This window comes from Perognathus longimembris, chromosome 24 (genome assembly GCF_023159225.1).
Source record: "Perognathus longimembris pacificus isolate PPM17 chromosome 24, ASM2315922v1, whole genome shotgun sequence".
NCBI classification, from domain to species: domain Eukaryota; kingdom Metazoa; phylum Chordata; class Mammalia; order Rodentia; family Heteromyidae; genus Perognathus; species Perognathus longimembris.
In genome coordinates, this window is record NC_063184.1 from 6255446 (window position 1) to 6269527 (window position 14082).

At 37.1% G+C, this 14082-nt stretch overlaps 3 pseudogenes; 2 read left to right on the plus strand and 1 right to left on the minus strand.

Annotated features, from left to right (window-relative positions):
* Positions 1 to 14082, plus strand: part of LOC125341298 — a 277271-nt pseudogene that overhangs the window by 9719 nt on the left and 253470 nt on the right.
* Positions 6291 to 7207, plus strand: LOC125341608 (annotated as a pseudogene).
* The window catches only part of LOC125341306, an 8650-nt pseudogene continuing 8053 nt past the window's right edge, over positions 13486 to 14082 (minus strand).

Here is a 14082-nt window from a genome sequence, read left to right on the forward strand (position 1 = left end):
AAAACCCTTTCCTGGGGCTCTGCAGCTGTGGCCTTGCATCCAGGAGAAAAACATCAGTTGGAGAACATGTTTGCGGACTGTCCTTCATCATGGCAGGTGCTGTGATTTCCTTAGGGAGGACAGATAGTGATGCCCCTGGGATGAATTTATCTTTGATGTATTTGGTCCAGTGTCTGTGTTAAGAAAATATTTGCATGAAAGCATTTGGGAAGATGCAACTGGATTTCATCTGAGTATTCCATTTCAAGTGCACAGTAAAAGCTCCCCCCACCACCAAAAAAACAAAACAAAACAAAACAAAACAAACAAAAAAACACCCACAAACCCGTGCCAGTGAGATTTCAAACAAAGATCATATCCAGATGGTAAATTCACACACCCATTGTCCAAAACCATTGGAGAATATTGGTGGTTGATTCAATGAAGTCTCAAAAAGAATTCCAGGTCCAGAGGCCTTCACAAACATATCCATTGACTATTGCCTAAGGAAACAATGATGATCCTGAAACCATAGATTCAGTCTAGTGATTGTTTACTTTGTTGTGCTAAAGGTTTTAAGTTGAATGCAATCCTCTTGGTCAATATTTGCTCTTATTTACTGAGCTAATTGGAAATTTAAACAGGAAGTTACTGCCTAAACAAATCATTTCCTTGTTTTTGTTATTCATATTGGAGTTCTTTATCTCAAGTTTTACCTCCTTAATATCTGGGTGCTGGAAAAACAAGGATCATTCGCAACTTATAGCACCCTGGGATAGCTGATCACAGTGTCCAGGGAAGATGGCTGCCAGTGTGTTCCTAGAGGAAGAAGGTCTGTGACAGCAAATACTGGATCAGCACATGTGTTGGCCTTGTGTATACATATGTGAGGCTTGTATAGCCACAGGCAACAAACTAAGAATCTCTCTGTAGCCAGCAGTCACTCAAGGAACAAGTGGCTCAAGACTGGAAACAATGGAATTCTACACTTCCATAAGACAGAAAGATAATGTGTCATTCAGAAAGATATGGAAGGAATTGGGCTGAGACTCCATCTGATCTTGGGCCTTTTCTTGATGGAAGACTTCTGGTTACTTCCACAGTCTCTTGTATGTTTTTCTTTTATGTTTCTCCTTGGATCCTGTTCTTTATGCCTCTTACAGGAGGGTGAGATTTTTCTCTCTTGAGATTGGCAAATTTTTGGTGATTTCTTTATTGAATTGATATTCCTTAAAAATTTATTGTGAAGGTGATTTACAGAGGGCTTACAGTTACATATGAGGTCATGAGTACATTTCTTTCTGAATGGTTCTTTCCTTTCCCTTATTTACAGCTATTTTCCCCTTCCCTGACTCCCATTCTCCAAGCTGTAAAGTTTGTTTCCAATATAGAGTCTGGTATAGATGGTGCATTGGTTCATCCCTTGCCTCACCATTTCTGTGATTTCCCTTCTCATCTCCAAATCAGAGAAAGTTATACACAAGACACAGGATACAGAATTGAAAATATTGATGACAGAAAATAAACAAAATGAACAAAAAGGGAAAGAATTATCTGTAAACAACATACTAAAAATAATCCTCTTGTTTTCATTTCTTGGAGTTCATTTCAATAAGCATCATGTAATATATCATGTAATATAATCATATGCACATAACTATTGAACTCTTATCACCAATGAGTGAAACCATGCAGTCTATGTTTCTTTGGGTCTGGCTTGCTTTGTTTAATATACTTTTATCCCAGTCTTTCCTTTCCCTGTGAATGGGGAAATACCATTCTTTCTGATGGAAGCATGGAATTCATAGATAGATAGATAGATATCTCACATTCTCTTGAATCATTTATCTATTTTTACCAATGGGCATCTGGGCAAATTCCATATCATAGCTATGGAAACTAATGCTGCAATGAACATGTTTGTGCTGGTAGCTTTAGTGTGGCCTTGTTTATGCCCTTTGGGGTATATTTCCAGGGGTGGGATTGCTGGGAAATAGGGAAGCTGTATGTTTACTCTTTGAGGAACCTCCATGCTGCTTTCCAAAGTTTCCTTTCCCACCAACAGTGTAGTAATGTTCTCTTTTGGACAAATCCCTGCCATCATTTTTTTTATTATTAGTTTAATTGATAATGGCTTTTCTAACTGGGTTAAGGTGAAATCCCAATGTTGTTTTAATTTCCATTTCTTTTATGGCCAGAGGTGGAAAATATCTCTTCATGTGTCTATTGGCCATTCTTTTTTCTTCCTTTAAGAAATATCCCTTTAAGTCTTTATCCCATTTGTTGGTGGGGTTATTGAGTTTTTGTGGGTCCATGTGGAGACTGAACTTCTGTGAAACAAACACCATCAATGACTATTTCTGCGACATGCTCTCTTGCTAAAGATGTCCTGCAGCAGTATTTATATCAAGGTGATGTGGGATGCATGTGGTGGAGACAGTAGTCCTCAGTTCATTCTCATCATTCTCATCAATTATGCCTTCGTTCTTTCCAGCCATTTCTCCACTAGCTCCTGTAAAGGCAGATATAAATCTTCAACACCTGTGTCTCCCACATAATTGCTGTTTTCCTGTTCTTTGGAACATGTGCATTTGTATATGTCACACAAGTTCTCCACGAATGAGAAGGAACTCTTTTCTTTCTTTCATTCCATTGTAATTCCCATGAGGAAATTTCTAATCCACATTTTCAAGAATACAGATATCAAAGTTGTGGAGAGAAAAACATTGATTAGAAAGAGTTTTCATCAGGAAGTATCTCTCTGTAGCTACAGATATACAATCTCTATGTTCACATCAGTTGAATTGGAAATACCATTGTTTCTTATTATAGTAATGATTACTTGAATATATTCTAAGGTATTTTGCCAATTTTTATCAGCAGTATATTTCATTTCACCCATTTAACATATATGAATATGTATATACATAAAGGAATATTTTATTTCTTATTTATTGCTATTGTAGCTTTTAATTCTGAAAGTTAATGATCTTATAATCAAATACTTTCAGGATGAATTTGTTTCTTTCAAAGGCTTGCAGTGTTTTATTTAAATTTGTTATTGTCATTTGAAAAAATAAGAAATTTGTTTCTACTGTTTGCTCTTCATCATCCACTTAGAAGGAATATGATGACTATATTTTAACAGCAGTAATTCATAGATATGTGAAGTCTGACCTGCAAATCACTATGTGGTAATAGGCATTGTGCAGCATTAAAATTCTTTGGGCAAAATTTTTATATTTATTTGTGTATATGAAAATATCTTATAGTAAATCTTACACTCCCCCCCAACACACATTAAAGGAGGCACTTAGCAACAGAGGTACCATGATGGATTTGAGAAACCATGTCAGAAACACTTGTTTGGTGAAGGTTATTCCTAGGTATTTTATGTTTTTGGGGGCTATTACAAAGGGAGTTGCTTTCCTGATTTCAGCCTCGGTGTTCGGGTCATTAGCATAGAGAAAGACCGTTGATTTTTGAAGGTTTATTTTATATCCTGCAACTTTGCCAAAGTTTTGGATCAGCTCTAGTAGCTTGGGGGTGGAGTCTATGGGATTCTTTAGGTATAGGATCATGTCATCTGCGAAGAGAGAAAGTTTAACTTCATCTTTTCCTATTTGGATCCCCTTTATATTTTCTTCTTGCCTGATTGCTCTGGCTAGGAATTCTAGTACTATGTTGAAGAGCAGGGGATAGAGTGGACATCCCTGCCTTGTTCCTGATTTTAAAGGATATGGCTTTAGTTTTTCCCCATTTAGAGTTATGCTTGCTGTTGGTTTGTCATAAACTGCCTTGATTATATTCAGGAATGTTCCCTGGAATCCCAGTTTTTCCAGGGCTTTTAGCATAAATGGGTGCTGGATTTTATCGACCACTTTCTCCACTTCCAGAAATAAAACCATGTGGTTCTTTAGCTTGCTCCGGTTGATGTGGTTGATTACATTAATTGACTTGCGTATATTAAACCAACTTTGCATCCCTGGGATGAATCCAGTTTGATCGTGGTGTATGGTTTTTTTGATGACCTGTTGAAGTCGATTGGCCAGAATTTTGTTGAGAATTTTTGCGTCTATGTTCATCAGGTAGATCGGTCTATAGTCCTCGTTCCGTGATGAGTCCCTGCCTGGTTTTGGGATGAGGGGATAACCCTCATTCTTTCTTAACAGGACTTGCAACTTTTCTGGCTTTACTCTTATAATATTTGCATATTGGATAAAATATTCAGGATACATTAAGTGTTATATAAAGCTTTAGAAGTGATAAAGACCAATAAAATTGATTTCAGACATGTCTCAGGTTAAAAAATATATGTGAAGTAAGTTTATCTACATTTTGAAAATGTGTAAAACATAACTCCGTGAATATAGATGTCACCATTCCTATTAATGATAGGCAAACAAAGAGTAAAAGAGCTAAATAAAAAATAGATATCCCTTAAGAGACCAAAATGATAGGGAGATGCAACAATTGATCCAATACAAATGATGTACAATCCCTAAAAGAGAATCTAATATGTCAGCATAATAATGATCCCTAGTGCACAAAAGACACATTATATACTACCGAGTAAATCCAATAGCCTTGTGGTCTTAGTAAATCTAGTTTTTCACTGACATGAGATTGAGTCATCTTTTAAATTGCATTATGTCTTTAAACTCATGTGAAGCTCCACTCTAGTGGCCCTTAGGTTGCAAATATTTCATTTATTACAAAGCTCTTTGTTTCCCACATCTGTTTAGACACCCACACAGTTTCATGAGAAATTCTGACCAGTAGCACAGGTAGATGAATATTTATGCCTCATCTTCGAATCTGAAGAAGAAAACCTGAGATACAAGTTATGCCCTATAAGCCAGGACCACAGTGATAAATCACCATTATAAGCAGGAACAAAGTTTTCCCTTCCCAAGAGGATACGTTTTAAAAATTTATTTATGTTAACAACTAATCTGTCTATTTACCAACTTAAGATATAATTAACATTAGAGATAATATATGTAGATCATATTGTCATTTTTTCCAAAATAAATTGTGCAAAATGATCTAATATAATATCTAATGAATATGTCCATCACTTGTAGGCCTACCCCTGTGTTTTTAATATGTGAGCACACATATACTGAGAAGATAAACTTAAAATGTACCTCCGCAATTTCTAGTTACAAAATATGGTATAGGTCATTATGGTTAACAGGTATTTGTTAGTTACATTAAATAATTGTGTGTAAAATTGAACCTTTTTTATGCCTTGGCCAAAATTAAATCACCAGATTTTTCTCTCTCACTGTTCATGGTAACAATCTACTCTCTGCTTTGGTGAATGATATTTTTGAAGGTAACACATGTAGAAGAGATCATGAAGTGTTTGCTTGTTTGCTTTTTCATTGTTATGCTTTTTGGTCTCTGTTTCATGTCCTATTTTTTATATTTTTAAAAAAATTCAGGGGCTGGGAATATGACCTAGTGGCAAGAGTGCTTGCCTCCTACACATGAAGCTCTTGGTTCGATTCCCCAGCACCACATATATGGAAAACGGCCAGGAGTGGCGCTGTGGCTCAGGTGTCAGAATGCTGGCCTTGAGGGGGAAGAAGCCAGGGATGGTGCTCACGCCCTGAGTCCAAGGCTGAGGACTGGCCAAAAAAAAAAAAAATTCAGAGAACTAGAAATATAATTGATGCAATGGTGGTATTCAAGTAAAACAGGTGTAAGAGTCTTCTGAGCAAAAAATTGAGAGTTCCGTCAGAAAATCCAAGAAGTACAGGGTTTTAAACAGCAGATCTCTCTCTGCAGACAGAAGTTGCGATCGTCTACAGTTGCATATTTTACTATGACATGGGGTACCTAATCAGCATTCTAAGAATCACTTAGAAGCAGCTTTTGTACATACAACACCAGTACATTATGGTCAGTCTCCGATTTTAGCAAATGGTTGCTGGGATTTCTGTCTCTGATTTACTACTGAAGAGAGGGTTGAAGCAATGAGATGATAAGATGAGAAAATGGCAGCTCCATCCAGTTCCATGCTCTTGTCTACCATATGAAAACACCGAGCTTTGTTGTGTAGGCTGTGGGTGATGTTTTTAACTATATTGTGTTTAAGACTATAATAAGAAAAACACTACGTTGTTTGATATTACCATAGAAAACAGAATTAAAGACAGGATTTATGGACTGGGTGCATTCCTGACATTCACAGAATGGACCTAGTATTTGTGGGTGGCTATTTTCTATGAATATCTAAATGTCTTCTTATTTCACTTGTTTATGTGTCCACATATTCTCTTAGAGAAGAATGATCTAGAAGAATGGATCTTGTAAATAAATCACTTGTGATTGAATTTATTCTGGTGGGTTTAGCAGACCAGTCTGATTTGCAGATCCCCGTGTTCATTCTGTTCCTAGTAATATATTTAGTCACTGCCTGGGGGAAATATGCTTTTGATCATTCTAATTCCAATGAATTCACACCTTTACATGCCCATGTACTTTTTCCTCTTCAATTTGTCTCTCACAGGCTTTTGCTATTCTACCAAAATGTTGATGAACTTTATTCTGAGAAAGAATGCCATCTCTTATGCAGGATGTATGACTCAGCTTTACTTTTTGGTTTCTTTGTCATTACTGAATGCTACATATGGCCAGCAATGGCTTATGACCACTATATGGCCATCTGTAACCCACTTCCCTACAAAACTGCCATGTCCCCTAAAGTGTGTTCCTACTTTGTATTTGCTTCATACTTTGTGGGGTTCACTGATTCTCTGCTTGAAACAGGATTTGTCTCGTCTGACCTTCTGTGATGCACACAACACCAATCATTTTTCTGTGAAGTTATGGCAATGCTCAAGCTCTCCTGCACCAGCACCTATGCCACCAAGATAGAGGTTCTTGGTGGAGGGACCAAAGACATCATTTTGCCCAGTACCAACCTCTTTATCTCTTATGCATTCATTGTTTTCAGCATCCTCAAGATAAAATCTACCAAGGGTAGATTCAAAGCCTTTACTAACTGCAGCTCTCATGTAACTGCTGTATCTCTGTTTGTCAGATCCTGTGCTTTATGTATCTCAAACCTTCCACTCCTGGGTCTCTGGATGAGGGGAAGATCTCCTCTGTGTTTTACAAAGTTGTGGTTCCTATGATGAACCCTTTAATCTACAGCTTGAGGAGCAAAGATGTTAAAGCTTCCCTAAGCAAATCCCTCTGCAAGACAATCAGTTGATCAGAAATCCCATGGCTCTGTGCTTGCAGCTTTAGCATTGAGATATACTTTGCTTCAGCTAGCATATTTTCAAGGTAAACTTATCTCCTTCTAGTCGTCCGTTAGCTCAAGGCTAGCACTCTACCTCTTGAGCCACAGCACAGATTCAGGCTTTTTCTGTTTATGTGGTACTGAGGAATCAAACCCAGGGCTTCATGCTTGCTAGGCAAGCACTCTACCACTAAGCGACATTCCCAGCCCCCATGAGTACATTTCTTGTCGAACATTGTTACCTCTTTCCTCATTTTTCTCCCACTTTCTCTCCTCTATGACTCCCCTCTCCCCAAATTATAAAGTTCATTTCAAACCTAGGAATTGGTGTATATTGCTGTGGCATTCCTTCACTCTTTGTCCTTTTTTCCCCACCATTTTGTCATTTCCCTTCCCTTCCCCAAATCAGATAAATGTATCTATATAAAACAGAGGGTCACAGATTAAAAAACAGTGACAATGGGGGATAAGTAAAAGGGGGAAAAGGAAGACAAAAGAAAGAATGGCATACTGTGCATTAAAAACAAGAACAAAAACTCTTGTTGCCTTATGTTGGAGTTCATTTTGATTATCATCATTTTATATGGTCCTATGTAAGTAGCGATTGATCTATTGTGATCCTCTGTTAGGACTATCCTGGACATATACTAATTGTTACAATTGAGGGGAACCATGGAGCTGTGTTTCTTTGGGTCTGGCTTACTTCACTTAATATGATTTTCTCAGGTTGTGTTCCTTGTTTTGTAATGTTAATAAGTACAAATACATAAAGAAAGACCAAAAGGAAATTTTGATACTCAAAATTTTATGTAAATAGTATTTTTTCAGGATGGGAATCACATAAAGTTGCAGTGGGTAATGTGCTAAATACAACAACAGTAAAAATTTTAAATTGTGTTTTCATGAAACAAAAACAATATCCATAGAAATCATGTTTTTAAAAACACCTTATTGGGTTATTTTTTAATTGTTTCTTTATCTGAGAAAAATTCATTAGAAACTATCATTAAAACCTTTGAAATAGTAACTGGCAGTTTCCATAAGTTTTTAATGATTACAGATTGTTACACAAACCAGAGAATCTCCCAGCTTCTCTGCTAGTAGCAAACATCTAGCTATTTGACCAACATTGTATGAGAATATCTCATGAACAACAAATATAATGAATACAGTACTATGACCAAACAAAGAGTCACCTCAATACTTCCTAAAAGGAATAGTAAGCATATTTTAGGCAATTTGTGCAAACTCATTTTCTGGGAAAGACACACAGTTGTAATCCTTTGCTTGTTTGCTGAAAGGATAGGCAATATCACATAATCTTCTATAAAACATATTGCCACAATCTAGGAAAACACACTGAGTGTTTCTTTCAAATTATTGTAAATCTTTCATCTGACATAATAGGATCTACCATCTAAAAATCCATAAGAGAAATAACTTAAAAGACCTCAGAAAAAAGTCTTGCTTTAATTATTCCCAGGCTAGCATGCCCTCAGAATAGTTATTTAATACTACACAAATTAAGCTTTATCCCATTTTGGGAGAGCTCATGAAGCCCTTTTACCCCAATAATGGTTCTAGAGTCTTTCTATTCACAAATAAAAGTAGTTTTGTGCTTGAAAACTTCCCCTCTTTCTTTCTAAACTCCTAATAGAATTGCAATGGTCACTCATTATTTTATTCTCTGAAATGGGTTTGTTTTTCATATTAGATGTACAAAAATGAGTTTTCCCCTTTGGTTCTATCTCTTCTCTCCAAATTACTTGTGCATGGCCATTATAGAATATTGATTTTATAAGAAGTTTTATGGCAAATATAGGAGCACCCAACTTCATCAAACAAACACTACTGACTCTAAAAATACTAATAGAATAAAACACATTGATAGTTGGGGATTTTAACACTGACTCTAAAAATACTAATAGACCCAAACACATTGATAGTTGGGGACTTTAACACTCCACTATCACCTCTGGACAGATCAACGCGACAAAAACTGAATAAAGAAACCACAAAACTAAGCAACTGCATAGACCAAATAGACTTAACTGATATCTACAGAATATTCCATCCAGCAACAACTGAACACACATTCTTTTTGGCAGCACATGAAACATTCTCCAAAATAGATCACATCTTAGGGCACAAAGAAAATCTGTACAAATTCAGAAATATCAAAACCATTCCCTCATTCTCTCAGACCACAATGGAATAAAAGTAGAGCTCAACTCAAACAACCACCACAGAAAATTCTACAATATATGGAGACTAAACAACACACTGCTGAACCATCAGTGGGTCATTGAAGAAATTAGAACAGAAATTCAAGTGTTTATGGAATTCAACCAAGATGAGTACACGAAGTACCAGCTCCTTTGGGACACAGCAAAGGCGTACTCAGAGGGAAATTTATATCTCTGAGTGCCTACATGAACAAACTGGAGAAACAGCAACTCAACAACTTAAGGAAGCACCTTAATCTCCTAAAAGAGAACAACAAGCCAAACCCCAAGGCAATAGACAGAAGCAAATAATTAAAATCAAATCAGAATTAAATGAATTAGAGACCAAAAAAAAAAACAAACACCGAAAGAATTAACAAAACAAAGAGTTGGTTCTTTGAAGAAAAAACTAACAAGATAGACAGCCCCCTAGCAAACCTGACCAAAAAACAAAAGCAGCGAACCCAGATAAACATGATCAGAGATGAAACAGGTAACATCACCACAGAAACAACCAAACTTCAGAACCCAATGAAAGACAATTTTGCAAACTTTTATGCCAACAAATTCGAGAACCTGGAAGAAATGGATGATTTCCTAGAAAAAAAATTGATATCCTCACACTGAACCATGAAGACATAAACCTTCTGAACAGACCCATATCCAGCATTGAAATAGAAATGGCAATAAGTGATCTCCCATCCAAGAAAAGTCCAGGTCCAGACAGATTCACAGCAAAAATCTACAAGGCCTTCAAAACAGAACTCACACCAATATTTCTCAAACTCTTCAATGAAATTGAAAGAGAAAGTTCACTACCAGACACATTCTATGAAGCCAGTGTAACCCTCATCCAAAAACCAGGCAAGGACTCATCATGGAAAGAGAACTATAGACCAATTTCCCTGATTAGCATAGATGCAAAAATTCTCAACAAAATTCTGGCCAACCAACTTCAACAGGTCATCAAAAAAAATCATATACCATGATCAAACTGGGTTCAATGTAAGCAAGTCAATTAATGTAATCAACCACATCAACTGGAGCAAGGTAAAGAACCACATGGTTATATCTCTAGATGTGGAAAAGGCATTTGATTAAATCCAGCATCCATTTATGCTAAAAGCCCTGGAAAAAAAGTGATTCCAGGGAACACTACTGAATATAATAAATGCAGTCTATGACAAACCAACAGCAAGTAAAATTCTAAATGGTGAAAAACTAAAGCCATCCCCTTTAAAATCAGGAGCAAGACAGGAATGTCCGCCCTCTCCCCTTCCTTCAACATAGTCCTAGAATTCCTAGCCAGAGCAATTAGACAAGAAGAAAATATAAAGGGGAACCAGATACAAAAAGATGAAGTTAAACTTTCTCTCTTCACAGATGACATGATTCTATACCTAAAGCACCCCATTGACTCTACCCCCAAGCTACTAGAGCTGATCCAAAACTTTCGCAAAGTTGCAGGATATTAAATAAACTCTAAAAAATCAATGGCATTTCTATACACTAATGACCCAAATGCAGAGGCTGAAATCAGTAAAGAAACTCCTTTTGCAATAGCCTCACAAAACATAAAATACTTAGGAATTACCTTAATGAAAGAAGTGAAAGACTTCTATGATGAGAATTTAAAAACATGAAAAATGAAATTAAGGCAGTACTAAGGAAATGGAAAAACCTCCCATGCTCCTGGATTGGGAGGATTAATATAATCAAAATGGCAATATTGCCAAAGGCTATCTACAAATTCAATGCAATACCCGTTAATATCGCAACACAATTTTTTTAATGAAATAGAGGAAGCATTCCAGAAATTTATATGGAACAATAAAAGACCCAGAATAGCAAAAACAATCCTAAGCAGAAAGAACAGTGCTGGAGGAATTACAATACCCAATTTCAAGTTGTATTATAAAGCTATAGTAATAAAAACAGCTTGGTATTGGCACCGGAACAGGCCTGAAGACCAATGGAAGAGAATTGAAGACCCAGAAATGAACCCACAGCACTCTGCCTACTTGATGTTTGATAAAGGAGCTAAGAAAATAGGATGGAAGAAAGACAGCCTCTTTAAAAATGGGTGCTGGCAAAACTGGTTCAACACATGCACCAAAATCAATTCCAAATGGATCAAAGACCTTGAAATTAAAACAGATACCCTGAAAACACTAAAGGAAGGAGTAGGAGAAACACTTGGGCTCCTTAGAGCAGGACGGAACTTCCTTAACAATGACCCAGAAAGGCTACAAATCAAAGAAAGGTTGGACAAATGGGACTGCATCAAACTGCAGAGCTTCTGCATGGCAAAGGACATAGCTCGCAAGATAAACAGAAAGCCCACGGACTGGGAGAAGATCTTTATCGGCCATTCAACGGACAAAGGCCTCAGATCTAAAATATATGCAGAACTAAAAAAATTACCCTATTCCAAAACAAAACCGCAAAGAACAGATATCCCCATCAAACAGTTGGCTAGAGACTTAAAAAGAGACTTCTCTGATGAGGAAATGAGAATGGCCAGGAGACATATGAAAAAATGCTCTACATCACTGGCCATAAAAGAAATGCAAATCAAAACAACATTGAGATTCCATCTCACCCCAGTAAGAATGTCCTATATCAAGAAAACTAACAATAACAATTGTTGGAGGGGATGTGGCCAAAAGGAACCCTACTTCATTGTTGGTGGGAATGTAAGCTGGTTCAGCCACTCTGGCAAGCAGTATGGAGATTCCTCAGAAGGCTAAATATAGAACTCCCCTATGACCCAGCAGCCCAACTTTTGGGTATCTATCCAAAAGACCACAAACAAAATCACAGTAATGCCACCAGCACAACAATGTTCATCGCAGCACAATTTGTCCAGCTTTATCTTATCTGAGTATACTGGAAACCATGTATACTGGTATTGGAAGTAAGAAATTGAAAGGGAATACCAAATTTGAGAGACTCTGGGTAAAAAAAGACAACTACAAAAGCAATACTTGCAAAACTGTTTGGTGCAAGTGAACTGAACACCTCCGGGGGCAGGGAAAGGGAGAGGGGGAGGAGCGAGGGGGTTATGAGGGACGGGAGGGGGGTATGAGGGACAAGGTAACAGTACAAGAGGGGCTGGGAATATGGCCTAGTGGCAAGAGATCTTGCTCTCTGTTCGATTCCCCAGCACCACATATATGGAAAACGGCCAGAAGGGGCGCTGTGGCTCAGGTGGCAGAGTGCTAGCCTTGAGAGGGAAGAAGCCAGGGAAGGTGCTCTGGCCCTGAGTCCAAGGCCCAGGACTGGCCAAAAAAAAAAAAAAAAAAAAAAAAACAGTACAAGAAATGTATCCAATGCCTAACGTATGAAACTGTAACCTCTCTGTACATCAGTTTGAGAATTAAAATTTGAAAAAAAAAACCCTCCAAAACAATCAGGTTTTATTAATTAATATTAATGATGAATTAATAAATGATGAATTCTAAGACTACCAAAATCACTATCCTAAAGGAATAGCAACAAATACATGCTAAATATGTCTTAGTTAAAAAAAAAAAGAACAACAACAACTCACTAACAAGCCATTTCTGGATTCATATCATGCTAATGTTTCTACTTAAGTTATTGTAAGTCAGTCAGAGTGCTGTAATTTGAGCAATTAAAAAAATTAAGACAGGATATCATAAATTGGAATATAGCATGGCTCTATAGCTAGATACTATTTCAAAACATACAACCTCTAAAAATAAAGTACAGAATGACAGATTGAACTGTTTTTCACTTTACTTTCTTGAGAAAAGTCTTAAATTCATCCTCCCAATGGCTTGGTGAACTGATTTATGAAATTAATTTTATTTTCTCTAATTTCAAAACATTTCTATTTTGTGTGCCTTATTACAAATCACTACATATGTCTAAGAGTAACTAATAAAGATTCGATATCTATAAGAAAAACAGTTTCCATTTAGGCAAGAACCATTTTCTTCAAAGTCATTCTCACAGAAATGAGTACATCTTTGTTCCTCAAACTGTAGATGAAAGGATTCAATATTGGGCCCACAATGGTATAAAAACTTCAGCTACCTTATCTACACCCAAAGATCCAGTGGACGAAGGCTTAAGATACATGTATGCTGATGCTCCAAAGAAAAGAGAAATAGCAATCAGGTGAGAGCCGCAGGTATTGAAAGCTTTGTGTTAGTCCTCTGCAGAATGGATGCAGGCAATGTTGGAGGTTATTAGGACATCATAAGTAAAGATGATAAGGCTAGACCCTATAACATTGACCCCTACCACACTGAAAACCACCAGCTCGTTGATGGAGGTGCTCATGCAAGAGAGCTTCAGGAGAGGAGGTATGTCACGCATGTAATGGTCAGCGACATTGTTATCACAGAAGGTGAGTCTCAGCATGCATCCGGTGTGGGCCATGGCACCTACAAGCCCCATTGCATAGACAACCACTTTCATGATAAGGCAGACCTGAGGTTGATATGGTGGCTTTGTAAAACAAAGGATTGAAGATAGCCACATGTGTCGTAGGCTCTTGCTTTCAATATACATCATTCAGCAATAACAAAGAAAGCAAAGGAAAAGAGCTGTGCCAGCCACTCAGCAAAAGAAATGATGTTTTCTTTAAGA